The sequence below is a fragment of the Ambystoma mexicanum genome, chromosome 3p (genome assembly GCF_040938575.1).
Source record: "Ambystoma mexicanum isolate Mex_15411 chromosome 3p, UKY_AmexF1_1, whole genome shotgun sequence".
NCBI lineage: Eukaryota > Metazoa > Chordata > Amphibia > Caudata > Ambystomatidae > Ambystoma > Ambystoma mexicanum.
The window spans coordinates 114,349,976-114,367,277 of NC_090925.1; positions in this window are offsets into that span (position 1 = coordinate 114,349,976).

Genomic DNA, 17,302 nt, shown 5'->3' on the forward strand with positions numbered 1-17,302 from the left:
ACCCCGAAATACACGTACCCAGGACAACCGTGTGTGGAACTTCCCGCGCACCCCTGAAATATGCGTACCCTAATGAATCTGCGTGTGAAACTTCCCTCGCACCCCGAAATACATGTACCCTGCAGGATTCGCGTGTGAAACTTCCCGCGCACCCCGAAATACACGTACCCTGTTGGGATCGCGTGTGAAACTTCCCGCAAACCCCTGAAACACACGTTCCCCGCTTGGCGTTTGCTGTTTGGCAGCCCTGTAAACTGGTCCTGGGTTAGCGCAGACATTTGCGATGAATTGGGGATTTTGATGGATTTTCCTTGCACAAGGGCGTTCTTGGGGGCAGAACTGGTGCTGCTGCAGGGTCGCTGCGCCACTCTGCGCCACGGCTGGTTTTGGAGGCTAAAATCCATGAATACGCTGTGCGATGAAATGGATTTTATGGCACGCGGCTGGTGCAGTGTACCGCACAGGAACACTGTGCGTCAGCCGCGTGCGCCACTTTTGTGCGAAATTCTATGAATTACCCTGTCTGTGTCGTGCAAAGTGCTGCACGCCAAGTGCAGTTGTGAGCAGTTTGGAGCAGCGAAGTGGCTGTGCAGGAGTTCTGGCTGTGTGAGTACAGACTCAATCCTCTACATTACTGACTCCTGTTATATTTATATGTACGATCTATGCAATAAAGCGGGACCATCTACATGTTTGATGTTCCCCAATGATAGAACTTTCGCTGCCAAGCGTACACCTGTCCATGCCACCACAGGACAATCTCCTAGTGCTCCTTGCAAAAGCATCCAGCAAAAAACTACAGCCTTCTTCAAGCCCAAAGAAGACGCGATAAATCACCACGACATCGGTAGATCCTCCCCATTCCCTCCCCGCGCGTCCTCAGCAACTGACCTCCTCCAAGCCTTATTTGATCACTGAATGACAATTCCCAAGTGCCGCTTTCTGTGAGCCACACATTGCAGATGGGGGATTCCTTCCTGAGTCTCTCTTCTGTGACGAATAACAGTAACAGTATGTCACATCCTGATATGGACCGTGCCCTTCCAGATGGTCACAATCCCTTATACAGATCACTGTTTTTATTTCAGGACATTAACCTTCTTAACAACGAAAATTCATATTATTCATATCGATCTAAGCTAACACCAAAGTCCTCCGTTAATAGATTCTACTCAGTGACCGATAAATGTGGGTCCAACTTTCTTTTCTGCATTACATTTCATATTGAACTCTCTGGTGCACCTCTATGAATACTGATACTTATCTCCAAATGACGGGGACGGCCACGGCTACTCGAATGGCGTCCCAGTATGCAAATGTATTCAAGGCACAATTAGCGACAGCTTTCCTTGGCACCTGTGACTGCGGACCTTTGGGATACCTGAGCTACGTCAATGACATCCTCCTAAATTGGACTGCTGCTGGGGAACAGGACCTCCTAATCTTCTACAGAATATTTGATAAATTCCACATAAACATCAACCTTAAACTCTCCGACTTTCCGGAAAAAGTACATTTCCTCAACACCCCCCTAACATTATAGGGCCAGCTACATACCACAGTGTCTCTGAAGCCAAGTGACTGTGCCAGCTACTTGAAAATTGAGAGCTTCCACCCAGTGCGCACAAAACATGCTCCCAAATTCAGCCAAGCATTAAGATACAATCGAATACGCTCAGATACAAGGGACTGGCATAAAAACATATGGACTTTGAGATCAGACCTCCTAGACAATAGATACAACCACAGAATTGTGGACAGCCAGATCCACAGGGCAGCATGGACCCCCCTGGAGCAACCTCTTAGAATACAGAGCGAAAGAGACACACATCAGGGTGCCGCTGGTAGCCATATACAATCCAGAGTTGGGAGCCCTCCGCAAGATTGCTAAGGATCCCCAACCCATCCTGCAACAAGATGAATGTGTGAGAGACATTTTCCCTGAGATGCCCCTCCTTGCTTTCAGACAACCAGCCAATCCGAAGGTAATAATCGTCAGAAGCAAACTACACACCGATAGCACAGATTATGGAACCACGCCTTCCAGCAACAAAAGATGCCTAACCTGCCCACATATCAACATTTCAGACACAATCAAGATACCCCACATGGGGCATTTACTTGATGAAAGACCCCAGACGTGGCTAATATGTTATAGAAACTAGCCAACCTCTACATAAATGCATGAATCTTCATCGTCAGAGTGTCAAAAAATGCACAAACGAGAGCGCATTTGGTGATCATTTTTCAGAAACTAATCATACCCTTGATCTCAAAATTGCTGTACTCTGAGATAATATCAGGACTGACAAAGCCAGAAAGACCTATGAATTCAAATACATGCACATTTTTAATACACTAGCAGGGGACTTGAACAGACATTGTGGTTTCATGAGTCACTATCCCAAATAACAAACCTTTTCCACTCATAGAGATACAGGGATCACAACATTCAGACCTGACACTTTCCATAATTTTCCAAAGCCATTCACAGGCATTCAACTGATACTGTACTAGCCCCTTATTATAGAGGAGGGACAGGAGAGTTGTTCCTTTAGGGAGAGTGCCTTAATCACACTTGGAGTATTCAATACTCTTTAAAGGAACTACATCACCTCACCCTTCTGTGTAAAAAAGGTTGGTTCTGGTGGGAGATGTCAATTCAGATACTGTGTTGTGTGAAGGCGTACATCCCCGCATAGGTGCACTGTACCAGCCCCACCATCCTCTCTAATGCAATGAATAATTACCGGACTCCCTCCAACCCAGGCCCCTCTGCCCTCAAAATAAACCAGCTGAAAGCGACCCAGAGACGTGTCAGGGCCCTTCTCTCTAGTCAAACCCCACCGTGCCTCATGATTGTGCTGCAAAACAATCCCGAGATGGGATTTGACATAAGGTAAGCACACTGGGCTCCATGAGTTACAGGCTCACACATAACTGGTTGTGTATCCCATCGTTCAGCCTTCTAGAGGCACAAGTCTGATATGTTGATGATTGTGCTACCACTGATCTTGCAAAGGGACTGGCCTGATGTACCAATTCCAACTGGACTGCACCTACTATGCCCGACACTAACCCATTCCGCCTTCCTGAGAGCACTGAAAGGGTATTATTAGTATTATTGTTATTACTAGGGTATTTATTGAGTGCGGACCTGGCTTCGAGAAGCAATGGGGTGCTTTACAGAGGTCTACAACAATACAGATACATAGCGGAGTGCTTTGCAGAAGTATCCAACAGTACATGTGCATAACTGAGTGTTTTTCAGAGGTAACACCAGAACAGATATACAGCGAGGGTAGGATATAGAGGGGCACAGAGGAGGGGGTACAGCTGTACCATGTATCGGGGAGGAGAAGGGTGGTCAGTGTCTAGTGAGTCAGGTGGTGCGAGGGGCGACGTGATGGCCTAGGTGTTCAAGAGGAGAGACTCCTCCAAGCGGTGTGTCTTGGCTTATTTTCTGAATTGTAGGATCATGGGCGCGAGTCTGAAGCTGATGGGGATGAGGTTCCATGGTCTTGGGGCGTAAGCAGAGAAGGCTTATTTTCTGTTCCTTTTCCTTTTTGAAGCTGCAGATTTAAAGTCTGCACATATCCTGGCTTCTGGTGGTGCACTGTCCACCGTAGATGCTGAGTTTCTCTGCGAGGCAGCAGAGTGACGTGTCGGCGACTGTCATATAGATGATGCAGCTAGAGTTGAAGATGATTTGTGCATGCAGTGGGAGCCAGTGAAGGTCGATGAGGGCCAGGGTGCTGTGGACGTATTTGGGTAGACATTTGATGAGGCGCGCAGCCGCATGTAGGAAACTTCTCAGGGGTACAAGGGGAGATGACGGGAGGCCTTCGTGGAGTGCATTGCCCCCATCCATGTGGGATAGGACCAGTGCTTGAACAGTGGATCTAAAGTGGTCTGGAGGGAGGAAGGGTTTGACTTTTCACAGGAGGGAGAGCTGATACTAAGCTGTCTGAGTTTTATTTACTGCTTATGTCTTGAAGGAGAGGGTCTTGGCGCAGGAGGTGAGCTCGGGTGTGAAGCACTCAGAGTTTATGGTCGATAGCCAGATCTGTATGTCTGGGTATTTGGTGTTGTTGGTTAGGAGTAGAAATTCAGTCTTGGTGGGGTTGAGCATCACGTAGGTACTGGATATCCATATACAATCAGGAGACCCTTCAAGGCAACATCACCTTTTGCTCCTCTTCCTGAACCCAATGAATGTTATATCTTGATTGTTTCAAAGCCTGAAACAGTTTGACATGGCTAAAAGCCGGCTTAACGTATTCCTGCTGTCTGCCATTTTCAGAACAGTCAGCCTTCTGGAAATCTAGAACAGATAGCAGGTGGAGCCTGTCGTCCTCACCACCACTTTCCTAGCCAGGGGGTCAATCAGGGCAAAGTCAGGGAGTTGATATGACCACGAATCCTATCACCCCTGCCTCATTCTGCATCCCCAATGCTAGCACTGTTTTTGAAAGTGACGCACCTATGTCTTGCCTCATTCACTGTTTCCTATGTTTTATCTTTTAGAAATTCTACAGGTGCACAACCAAGACATTAACGTTCCAAGGAAACCCATGAGGAAGAAGCAAAAAAGAGGCCACAAGCCAGACAAGAAGGTAACGAAGAACACGGCCCAAGACAAAAACATTACATCATCACAAAAGGCGAAGGAGGGGATGAAATGGAGCACCTTGAAGAATTAAGTGAAGACAGTCAAAAAAAATGGCAGGAAAATGAAAGGATGTTGAAAAAAGGGGGAAGTTAAAGGAAAGATGTATGGAAAAGGAGGAGAGAAAGGTAACGGAGGAGGCAGGGGTGAAGGAGCAGTAAAGAGCAAGGAGGGCAGGGGGAGCAAAAGTCACGATAGAAGAATATAAGCTTTTTTTCCCAGCGATTTCTAACCACATCCTCATGTAATCAGAATGGAAATATGGTACACCCCCATTGTACATTTTCAAATGGAGTATTCATGTGTTTTTAAAACTTTGAATCAAGAGTTTGTGGGTTGACTTTACATACAGTGAGTGGGCATATAAGTAAGCTGTGTTTTTGAACCTCGTACACAGAGATGCGGGCACATACAGGCACCCCGAGAAACAGGCAGGACATATAACCTCAGAGTGGTTGGGCGCTTGATGGTGCTCGATACAAGCTGACTGAACCAAGAGGTTAATGAGGGTAGCTTATGACTGGAAGAAGGCATGAGTGTTGTACAGGTCAATGAGATGAATGGTGCCAGATTGACCAGGCGGAAGGCTCATGTTCTAGAGCTATCTAGAACCCTATCCCTGTTCTCAGGAAGTAGGCATGCCAGAAATCCTGCAAGCATTGCCATAGGTATGCATGGCCTTAACAATCCCACTGAACCCCAGTGTTTTAATGACCTTTTAGGATGGAAAAGTAGAGAGAGAGAGGAAGAATGACATTAATTGGTTGTGATGTATCGATTACATAGGCTTTGTCGGTGCCACGCAGTGTGCACAGAGAGCTTAACAAGGGTCGCAGTGGAATTTGCCGACTGAGCAGGGTAGCATGTTAGTTGCTTTACTCTTTGAACTATAAGGTTCTAGTAATAGGGAAGAGGGGGCTCAGCAAGGATCTAAAGCATCATATAGTTAGTAGGAGGTGACCCTCATCTTCACAGAAGGTCATTGGATGTTCATCCTTTTTCATGCACAGGGCTGTCAGTGGAGGCTTGAGTGAAGCAAAGGGGAAGGTGATACTCCCCACCCCCTCAAGCACAGAAAAGAAATTGTGCTTTTTTATGTTTATGTACCCCCACGTTCATTTGAATCCCACTTTGTTTTGAAGAAAATATGGAGGGGTGCATTTTTTCAGATGTGATGCTTGCGCCCCAAAAGCGATTTTGTTGATGATAGATGGAAAATCATAAAAAAACATACAGCCCCAAAGCTCAAATTTATTCTGAGATTTACAAGACTAAGTCTGGTGAAACATCATGTAAACTCACTTTTTGTACAGAAAAACTAAATATTTTTCACTTTTTTTCCACTAAATAAAAAGTTTGCTGTAAATTCCTACATTTGACGATTTTTACAAAACAGGTCTTGTTTAAAAGTACTAGATCGTAGTTTAGAGAAACAAAAAATGTTTTATGAATATCTGTTTTATTCACCAATTTATTGGATATTAGGCACCTTTTCTCTGCATTGGAAGAAGCTAGAAACTTCAATTGTGGTTAATCTTTCTTAGCATCAGATTCCCAATTAATGTATATGCATTTTGTGTGCCTGTGGCAGACATAGGGGGCCAACACAGCATTGGAAACCCTTGCATAAGACGATGCAGGAATGGAGAAGGATCCAACCTGCAGTAGGCACCTTATTCCTGCACTGGAAGGAGCTAGAAACCTAATTTCTGGTTCATATTTCTTAGCATCTCATTCCCATTCCACTTTTATGCATGTGTTGTGTCTGTATAGGTGTAAGAGGCCAGCACAGCCGTGAAACCCTTGCAATAAAGCTTGCAGGAATGGAAAAGGAGCCAAATTGTAGTAGGCAGGTTATCTCTGGATTGGAAAGAGCTAGAAACTTAGTTCCTTTGTCTTATCATCAGTTTTCCATTTAATTTCTATATATGTTTTCTGCCTGTACAAGGAATAGCGGGCCGAGACGGCCTTGGAAACCCTTGCATAAAAGTTTGCAGGAATGCAAAAGGGGCCACCTGAAGTAGGCACCTTGTCTCTGGACTGGAAGGAGCTAGAAACGTAATTTCTGATTTGGTCTTTGCCATTTGCAGATCTAGGCATTTGTCGTGCCTGTGGTAGGCATAAGGGGCCAGCACAGCCTTGGAAAGCCTTGCATAAAAGCTTGCAGGACTTGAGAAGGAGCCACCTGCAGTAGGCACCTTATCGCTGCACTGGAAGTAGCCATCTGACAAAAACACATGAGGAAGCAGGAAGTGCTGAATAAGTGTTAATGGTCAAGTTTAAAACATTCATTAGTGGAACATCAAAGTGGCATGGACCTCACGGTACAAGTGATGCCATAAAAGTAAAGAAGGGGATCGCAACCAAAAGCTTCCAAAAAGGAGACATTATTTGTGATCACCATGGGATGGTAATACAAGCTGAGCAAGGAAAAGGATTAATGAAAAACACGCAAAGTGATGAGATGGGATACTTATTTCAATTTCAGGATCAGTCTGGCAGAAAATGATGTGTTGATGCAAAGATCTTACCTTGTCATTGCCATCCAACATTAGAAACATTTGGACGATTGATTAATCATTCAAGGAAGAATAACAATATCAAACCAAATCAAGTCACGGTGCAGATCTTTGGGATTTCACAGCTTGTGATCATGTTCATGGCATTGAGAGACGTCGGTGTAGAGGAAGAGCTCTTGCCTGATTATGGTGTGTCAACAAATTCATTTGGTGGAGAGGGTGCAGAGCTCCACTGGTTAAACAGTCATAGAAATATGCCGCATTTTCATCAACTCACTCATGACTGATATGCAATTTAGAAACTTCAATATGGTGAATATATCTGTGAACATGTTGAACTGTTTAATAATTCAATGCTCTAAATGAAATTATCTTGACAATGATGTATTGTGATTTCTTTGAAACTGATGTATTCAAAGTTGTATTGAACAGAATAAATATGAATTTCAAATGTGATCATATTTGCAATTCTGAGTGCAACTAATTCAACAGGTGGTGAAGATGTGCTGACCCACATATGTTCATAGTCTTTTTTCTTTGAAATGTGTATATGTCAGTCGGATACCCTATTGCTCGGTTCACCTTTCAAGATTCATTCTGAAAATGACATCTGGAAACATCAGTACATTTTAACTGAACATCCTAGCACTTGGATTTAGCAAATGTGAATTTATGATGGAGGTTTGGCAACCGAGGCAAGTTTTCAAAAAGAGTGAATTCTTGGAAAATGGTAATCGGCAATCATGACAACGCGCCCCTCAGTCCGCAGTCCCCAAAGTGCACGGTACCCTAGATTGCACCCATGTGGCCCTACGTCCACCTAGGGCCACTGAGCACATCTACCGAAACCGCAAGCACTGGCATTCCATCAACGTACAGGTGGTATGCGATGCAAAGGGAATCATCACCTCTGTCTATGCAAACTACCCTGGCTCCACCCATGACAGTTTCATATACAGAATGTCCGCCCTGAGCCGGGCCCTGGAAGCTGGGCAGCATGGTGACACATGGCTCCTAGGTGAGTACAAATGCATGTGCACATGCATGCATGTCACACACACACAAATACACAAACCCCAATAATCACAACCATTATCACCTCTGCAGGGGACAGTGCCTACCCTCTGAGCAACCACATGATGACGCCAATCTGGAACCCCACCACACCACCCCAGGTAAGATACAACGTGGCCCATATTGCAACCAGGGCCATAGTGGAGCGCACATTTGAAGTGCTCAAGTCATGCTTCCGCTCCCTTGACCGCTCTGGCGGGCAGCTACTCTATGCACCCTCAGTAGTGTGCAGGATCTTTGTGGCAGCATGTGTCCTGCCCAATGTTGCAACATGGCAAGGCGTACCGGTGGACATGGTGGTGCCCCACATCCCCAACCACAGGCACAGGCGCTGCCAATGGGAGGGGATAGGGCACGTGGCGAGACAGCCCGGACCCAGCTTGTGGCCACATTTTTCACCTAAACTCCCACCCCTGCAGAGTACACACAGGCCTGGCACATACCAGGTGACAATCGATGACAAAGAGACAGTCAACTGTCACCACCTTACCACCCTGGGAATGCTCCCATGGAAGTGCCACATTGTGTGCATCCCTAGCTACTTAAACATAAGCAATCCTGTGTGACCAAAAGGCACACATGCAAGGTGTGAATCACACAGACCTGCAAAACAGGCCATGACCATCACTGGTATGTCACCCAAACCCTCCTAAACCACAACATGACATTGCAAGCAATAGCAAAACACCAACACAGTACCAATAAGGTACACATTGACATGTGAAAAATGTAAAGTGGCATCAGACAATGATGCCTGACATGGAATCAGATGAAATGACTGACCAACAACCTCCCACCCAAAATAAATCATATCCAAATGCATCCAACAGTTGTAGTTATAACATAACAATTAATGCCTTTTTACATGCACATTGTGCATTGCAAAATCAACACTACAGATAGATTCTGTGTGCTGTGTCCATCTCCTGCAACACACTGCTTAGCACACAGCATAGTGACCAGCCATTGTGTGTGACGCACACCCTGAACATCACATAAAAATGACAAACTACATCAAAAAGCAAATTACGCATGTACAGGATCCACAAATGGTCATAGATCATGTGCTGCAGGGACACAGTGGGCCCCAGAAGGCAGACTGAGTGTACATGTGGACATGGAAGGGTGGTTGTACATGTTGTGGATCATAGTGCGAGTGTGTGTGTCAGGAGGGACATGCACTCAATACATGCATCTGCAATCAAGTGACCATCAGTGTCCTCTACACATCACATGTGAATATTGACCATGTCTACACCCCTGCATGTCAAACCACAACTATACCCTCACACCTGAAAGGTAAACACAACACATGAACAGGCATTGATCAGCAGAATACATCATGTACATAGGATACCACAATTACAATGTTAGGGTGCCCATCACACTGTAGGGCAAGGCAACTGTCAACAACAAAATACCCCCCGTCCCTCACAAATCACCATGACCCACTGAACAACTGCACCTGGGTTATGTAGCCTTCATCCTTGAAGTTCATCTGGCCACAGTATCACCCTTTCCCTTTGTCACCATCTTCCACCTTGTGTGTAAAAAGTAACCAGCACCCTCAGAGGCCACCTTGACTTGCAAAAACCCCAAATCAAAGAGAACTCAAAGCAGGTCAACACAAAAGCCAAACAAACAGCCTGCAGGCAGCAAAACAAACAAGAAGAGCCTCCAGGAGATGACTTGAAGTAGCAGTACATCACAAAGCCCAAGTACTACCACAATGATGTAACAACCAAGTTAGCACAGTAAAACAATGTCACAACATGATGTGTACCATGTGTGGTACATAACATAGAATGATGCACCACAAACTGATGTGTACTGTAACAGCTCACATGTACAGGCACAGGAGTGGCACAAACCAACCACCCCCACCGTGGTCTGGGTGCCTGCAAGGTCAAACTCACGCAGGCCTCTGAGACCCTGGTGGGGAAAGAGGGTCAGGCACATGCAGTCGGGACAGTTGGTATACTGGATACCCGAAATGAGGGGCTAGAGAGGGGAGTAGGATTGACACGGGAAAGTAGGGAATGCACAAAACTGTACTACTCACATTAACACATACACAATTAGACCAAACTTGTTTATCATGCACATAGTACTAAATTACTCAAATGGAAGTCAAAGAGAAACTTATCTCTGGGGTGAGTGCTGGCCTCCTGCCTGCGCACTCTCCGGTCCGGTAACAGGAGCAGTTCAATGCTGCAAAGAGAGCCACAGTTACTAATCTGTGCGTGCCCATAACACACAAACACACCACCATATATGCTCCAAAGTAACAAACTACTCTACAAACAAACAATATGGTGTGGTGCTTCGTACCCATATGTAACATTACCCCTGTGATGGTTCATACACATTCAATGCAGTAAGTCAGGCGCCGGTGGGTGCGTTGCAAAAGGAAGACCAATGTGTCACGATTCACACAATATGCAATGTTCCCTGGTAACCAGCCAGACGCATATAGCAAGGTACTACTTCAGAACATGTCATATTCCACCATAACCGAAATAAAGTAGGTAGTGTATGTGTCAAATTCTACATGGAAATGAAATGCACTGCACACACGTCTGTCCCTCGCTGTCTGTCCCTGTGAGCTGCTTCTTTCCATGTCTTGGAACGCTACATGGCTAATACAGCTGCCTCAATGGACCATGGTTGACCGGAGAGTATGTGCCACTGCACCTGCAGGTGCCCCAGACAACTTTCCCAACAACTAGACATTAGTCCACCAACGCATCTCAGCTGTATTGTGTGCTTCAACACCAACATTTGTCCAAGCTCACTGTCAGTGCTGCTACTAAGCATGCATGTGTAACTGGCCTGGTGGAAGGTTGTCTGTGGTGTGGCCCCCCTGTGCTGCTCACCTTGGCTGGAGTCCCTTGAAACACGTCAGCTTTTTTTGGATGTATGAGCGCAATCCCAGTGCCTCTGCTTGTGCACACGTGTGCATGTCGGGGAACCACCAAATGTGTCCAGCTTCCAGACCTCCAATGGGCCATGTCTGCTGGCATAGGTGGTCTGGAGGATCATCCCCCTGCAGAAAGGGCATGAAACACATGATTAATGCTTTAAAATCACCTGTGTGTGTCTCTTCAGGCATTTCATGACTGGACCATGTCATAGACGTACATCAGAAATCACACAATCAGTGCGTCTTTCACAGGCAAAGTGTGGTACACACTATCTACAGCATGAATTGCAACAAGCACATGTACAGTAAAGATAAGAAACATACTACACAATGTATAGCAAATAATGTACACACGAATCATGAAACCCCCCATCTAGCAAAAGAGGAACAGTGGTCAATAACACCCCTATTATCCCCACTAGGGGTGTTAACACAAGTAGGACAGCAGCAGACATGCCACAGATATGACAGTGCAAAGCCCTTGTGTAATAGGTTGTTACACCGAACCATCCTTGCGAGCCCATGGATAAGGGAAGCAGGAGTGGCATATGTGAGTCAGGACCCCAAGCTGCAATCACATACACAAGACAAGCTTGAAGGGCCCAGTTGGAATAGACAGTGGATGCTTTCAAAAGCCACAAAGCACCACACCGTCACATCAAAGCACAATAGACAAGCAATTTTAAACTATATTAACTAATTACACTAACATTACCTAATTAAACTATCAAATTGAAACTTAACTAACTAAACTAAAAGAAAAATCAAAAATGGCCACACACGACCTGGGGGGGGCACCCAGGAGGGGGGAGGTACAGGGTGCTGGTCAACACCCACATGCGATGATGTTGAGGAAAAAAACAACCTCCATGGGCTCAAAAGCCTGCACACCCTGACATATGAGGGAGATACATTGTCGTTCAAGTCTAGCTCTTCCTGGAAAGGAGGACGTGACACAGGAGCCTGACCACGCCTAGCCTCAGCTTGCCCCTCGTCGGCAGCAAGTCTGCCGGACGGGTGAGCCTGGTTCTGTGTGGCGATGACACGTAGGTCTGCATGCAGAACCTCCCGTGATACACGTGCTTCCTCTTGCAAGGTAGCACGTGTAACACGGAGTTCCTCCTGCAAGGCCTTGCTGGACAACTGATGCCCCTCCCAGTAGCTCAGCCGAAATGGTACGCAAACCTCTCCTCTGACCGCTACCTCTGGGACATCAGAAGGACACCCAGTGTGGATCTGAGAGAAGCACACTCCTCCCTCAGGGGCTCAATGTGTGCCTCTGCGTGAGCAGCAATTGCTTGATGCAGAGACAACATTTCAGCCTGGTGTGCCCTGTCTGAGGCCGCCATGCCCAGCCTGAGCGAGCGGGCTGTGGACCTTGCTGCCTGCTGCTGGAGAAGCACCTGCCTAGCAGGGGAAGCACAGATTGGACCACACGCTCCATGCTCACAGCGATGTTCTCCATTGCCGCCCCCTGGCGTTCAGAATTGGCAGTCATGTCTTGCTCCCGCTCAGTATACTGCGGTTGCGCGTGGCGACCGCTTTGCTGGGCTTGACCCCTGCGGGAACCAAGGACCGGGTGTCCTTGTTGTGTTGGCACCGCCGGCGGCTGCACGAATACATGCCCCCGTCAACGTGATGTCCCAGGCACATCAGTCACTGGTGTGGAGGGTGACCCTGTGTCCCGATCCACCACAAGTGGAGGTTCCAACAATGTCTGACCCCTCAGTACAGGTGTCGTGGACAGAGGAGTGCCCACATCAGAATCACTCACCCCTGACATATGGACCTGCTGCACATCCAACTCGACATGGACGTCAGAGTGGTCATCAGGGCTGGACTCATTGCCAGCCAGAGACAATATGGACTGTAGCACATGTGGGTTTTTGTGGCCTACCACCCCACGACCCCCACTTGTGCCGGGTTGCTGTAGTGATAACAACCCTGTGCCTGGCATGACAACACCATCCTCTGGCTCCATTGCGTCATCATCTGAAAAGTAGAGAGAAAAAAGGTCACTACACATGTTAGAAGCACACAACACACAAACACACAGACATCACACAGACACCAAACACATCAAGCAGACATGTCACACACAAAAGAGAACCTGCCATGCATGCTGGGTCAACTTTACATTGCTTCTGTGATTAGGCATGTAGAATGGTGTCATATTGCTCAGAAGTGGGTCGATGCAGTGGAGCAAATTTGTACATTACTCACTATCTACATGTACAAGTACTTCATGAGGTGTATCTGAAAATGTGAAGGCAGTGCAAGGTCAACTTCAGGCATCACATGCAATGTGCATTCAATGGGTAGCATGGCTACAAGCAAACCACCCCTCCCCCCAAGTGCAAATGCATGGATGCCTTGCATGGTATCAAAAGGATGACCATAGACCTGTGTATTGACAGACAGTGTTGACTAGCAACCTCCGGAGTACACCCGTGTGTGAAGAAGACACTACACCAGTTGGACATAGTCATTGGCCATTAAACAGGCTGAGGCCTGTGACCCACACAGACTGTCACACCCTAAACATGTGTGCGACGCAGGACTGAGCCAGAGTGGCCATGGGAAGGCTGAAGAAATGCCATGCAATGTAGGTCACCCTGGACTCGTACTAAAATGATCATCCAGTCAAGGACACATAGGGGCATGCGTGGAATACATATGGAGCATGAATGGGCACTCATGTCCCTGCGGGGCATCTGACCTCTGCACAGTCCAAGTGAGATACCCTGCATCAAGTACAAAGGATGTACCACACAGCATATGTCTGGCAGATTGGCCGGTGGAAGTTAGCATGTACACAGTACGCATGAACAGGCAAGTACTCAATGTTAACATCGAAGCAGACCAGTGCAAAGGTGGAATTGGGGCAGAGAGGGGGGCTGGAGGGGCAAGGGAGCATGCCTACGTTGAGTACCCGCATGCATTCAGAGGACACATGCACGTCAGTCATGCTATGACATAGTCCCTGGGCTGAGAGGAAGGTCACCCCAGGCTACATGCAGAAGGGCCAGTGAGCTGGAACATGGACCCGAGGGGCATCCTGGTGACCAGCATGTGAGTAGGGTGAAATAGTGGTGATGCGGACAGTCCCCGTCCACTCCACATGTCCACCATCCAGCAGAGCAGCCATGCATCAGTGAAGCATTGCATTACTTACACATCAGAACCATGTACATGTGACATGTAGTGGCAGTCATGCACAACACATCACACAAGTAAAACACACATGTCCTCAACAAACACGCAGCAACACTCACTGGACTGGGCATCAAAGTCTGGCATCTCTCCCACTCCTTCGACCGATTCAGGTGGTATGAACTCCGCAACGAGTGACTTCTGCAGAGTAAGGTCTTCCTCCTCAGGTGCGGGCCCACTGCCAGTCACCAGAGTCAAGATGTAATTTGAGGCACGGTTAGCCTTAGTGCTGCGTTTGTGGTCATTCCAACGCTTTTTGCACTCTTGCGCCATGCGCACCTCATGGCCGAATGCACTCACATATTCCACAACTTGCTTCCACTGGGTATCACAGTCGGCAGCCGTAGTCTGACAATTAGGCCCCACTAGCATGTCACTGCTGTGATCCTGCACGTAGTCCATGAGGTAGTCCAGTTCCTGGTTGCAGAAAGGCTTCTTCCTCGACATGCAGGAGGTCGTGGCTGTGTGTGGGGTCCCAGCCTGTGCTGCAGTGCAACCTTCCTCCTCTTGGATTGTGGCGCAGACCGTGGCTGGCAAATGCCGCCCTGATCAGTATGGCCAGTGGCACTAGTGGATTGAGCCAAGGGAGTGGCAGGTAGAGGGACGACCAAGGCCTGACTTGCGTCAGTGGCAGCTGGGTGCCCTCTAATGGACCCTGCGCAGCAACATCCGCTGTGGCAGAGTCATTGACCACGACTGTCCTGGTTGGCAGACTCACAACCGGGGTGTTGTTGGCTGCATCTGCCCCTGCACTTGCCAACACCTGGCTGTTCGGGGCAGCAGATGACATTACTGCCCCAGGGACACGTGTCTCGGTCAGGGCAGCCCTGCGCGCACCTTTGGTTTCCCTCCTACCCTGTTGGAAATCTCCCAAGGACTCTTCAAGTGACAACGCAGCCTGCGCTGGCAGACCCTGAGCCTGGGTGGTGGTGTCCACAGCTGCACCTGCAGCTACCACTACCCTTGGGACTGTGGCAGTCGATGAAACGGACTGCCGGGTCACACGGGCGCCAGTGCCAGATGCAGAAGCTGCATCTCCCGGAACCACAGGGGGTGGTGGCATGACTGCACCGACACATGGCACAACATCGTGCTCAAGTGGCGCACCCCTGCCTCTTCCCCCTCTGCGGCCACCCTGGACACCCTGGAGTCCCTCTACTCCCTGGTCACCCCGGCCACATCCCTGACCATGCCCACCACGAAGAGGACGCCCAGCTGAGGTGGCCTCCCAACCATGGCACAGATGGAGTAGTGCTGGCACCGATGGATGAGGGCCAATCGGAGGTGTACACCACAATTGTCCTTGGCAATTGAGGTGAAGGGGGTGGGATGCAAGATGTTAACAGCCCCCCTGCACCTGCAAGGCTGTATGTGACCCCGGTGATGTAGTGACGGGTCAAGCAACGCTCATGCCCCCCAAAACTGCAGTAAATCCGTGCACGCAACACTGCAGCCTACGTGCATGGAATTAAGCTCCTGCAGTATGTGGTGGCACCCAGTAACATGAAAAACGCATACGCGTGGGACACGCAGGCTACAATGACCTCGAAAATGGGTGATATACACAGGGGCACCCGCAGTGGGAAAAATAGTGTGTGCGACTCACCGTCAGATTAGCGTGATGATGAAAAACACGCGTAGCCAATACCCCCCGCCAAAAGAAGAGATACGTCCTTGATCTGCTGTGAAGTTATGATGGCGCGCAAAACTGCAGTGGTGGAGATGTACAGATGCATGTCAGTCTGGTGGCGTGTGTGCATGTGTTGTGCACTCCCTGTGTTTCATGTGACGTTAGGCTCACCTTCGGCTGCTCGTGCTGTTGTTTGTGTATGGACAGTGCTGCCTGGTGGAGTATTCCTGTTGATTTGCTCATGTGTGTGAGTTGAAATGACATGTGTGTTGGGGAGTGTGATGCCATGTCTGTAGTTTTACACTGCCACTCATGTGCAACTGTCATGTGTGTATCAGCCATTGTACGGTGCCCTGATGCCTGTGTTCTATCTCTCCCTGTCTGCAGCATCAACTGATGAAGAGGGCAAAGAGGGTGCTGTGGAGCAAAGCGGCAGGGATCGCACCACCAGCCGGAGATGCAAGGCCCGTCCCCCTCCCAGGTTGTCATCTCGTTGGGGAGTGAGAAGTCCGGTGCCATGTCCCAGGCCGCAGCTGCCGAGGGTATGTCCAAGAGGCAGAGGTTGGAGGTGGACTCCTCGGCAGCAGAAGGGTCAGTTGAGACCCCACAGTGTCCGACGGAGGAAGATGGCATGGAGTCATCCAGGTTCGTGGGGTGTTTTGTGGAGGAGGAGGCCGTGGAAGGGACACACGCGGGGTCTGGAGGTGGGGATTCCACTGGTGCTAGTGGTGCAGTGCAGGGACAGGAGGCAGCACAGGCCGCCACGGAGGTGCCTGTGTGTAATCCTGTTCACAATCCTGTGACTGCATCATCCTGCACCACCAGGGATGCCTACGTCCAGACCGGTTTTCAGAGAGGGGATGAGCACACAACAACTGGCCTTCCTCTCCCTGCGGACGTGGCAATCTGGGACCGGGTTGATCCTGTCCTGTCTGGGATGGCATTGCATCAACGGGGCATGGAGGTGACCTGTAGTGTTTTCGTGAAGACACTGCATGTATTCTCTGATGCCTTGTTGACCGTGTTGACCTACTGGGACAGGTCACCAGGGCTGGATTCCTCCGTATGCTGGACCTTAATCCGACCCCCTCCTCACCTGAACCCCCTATGCACCAGTCGTCCTCCATGCCATCTTCCCACCCATGTATCACCTGAGTACCCTGTGGAGCTGCCTCTGAGCCTGCAGACATGCTGGTGGAGGACACATCCCTGCCACAGTCGGGAGTCGGACGTCCAGCAGGGGTGGCCACCTCAACAACTGCATCCCTGCTGGA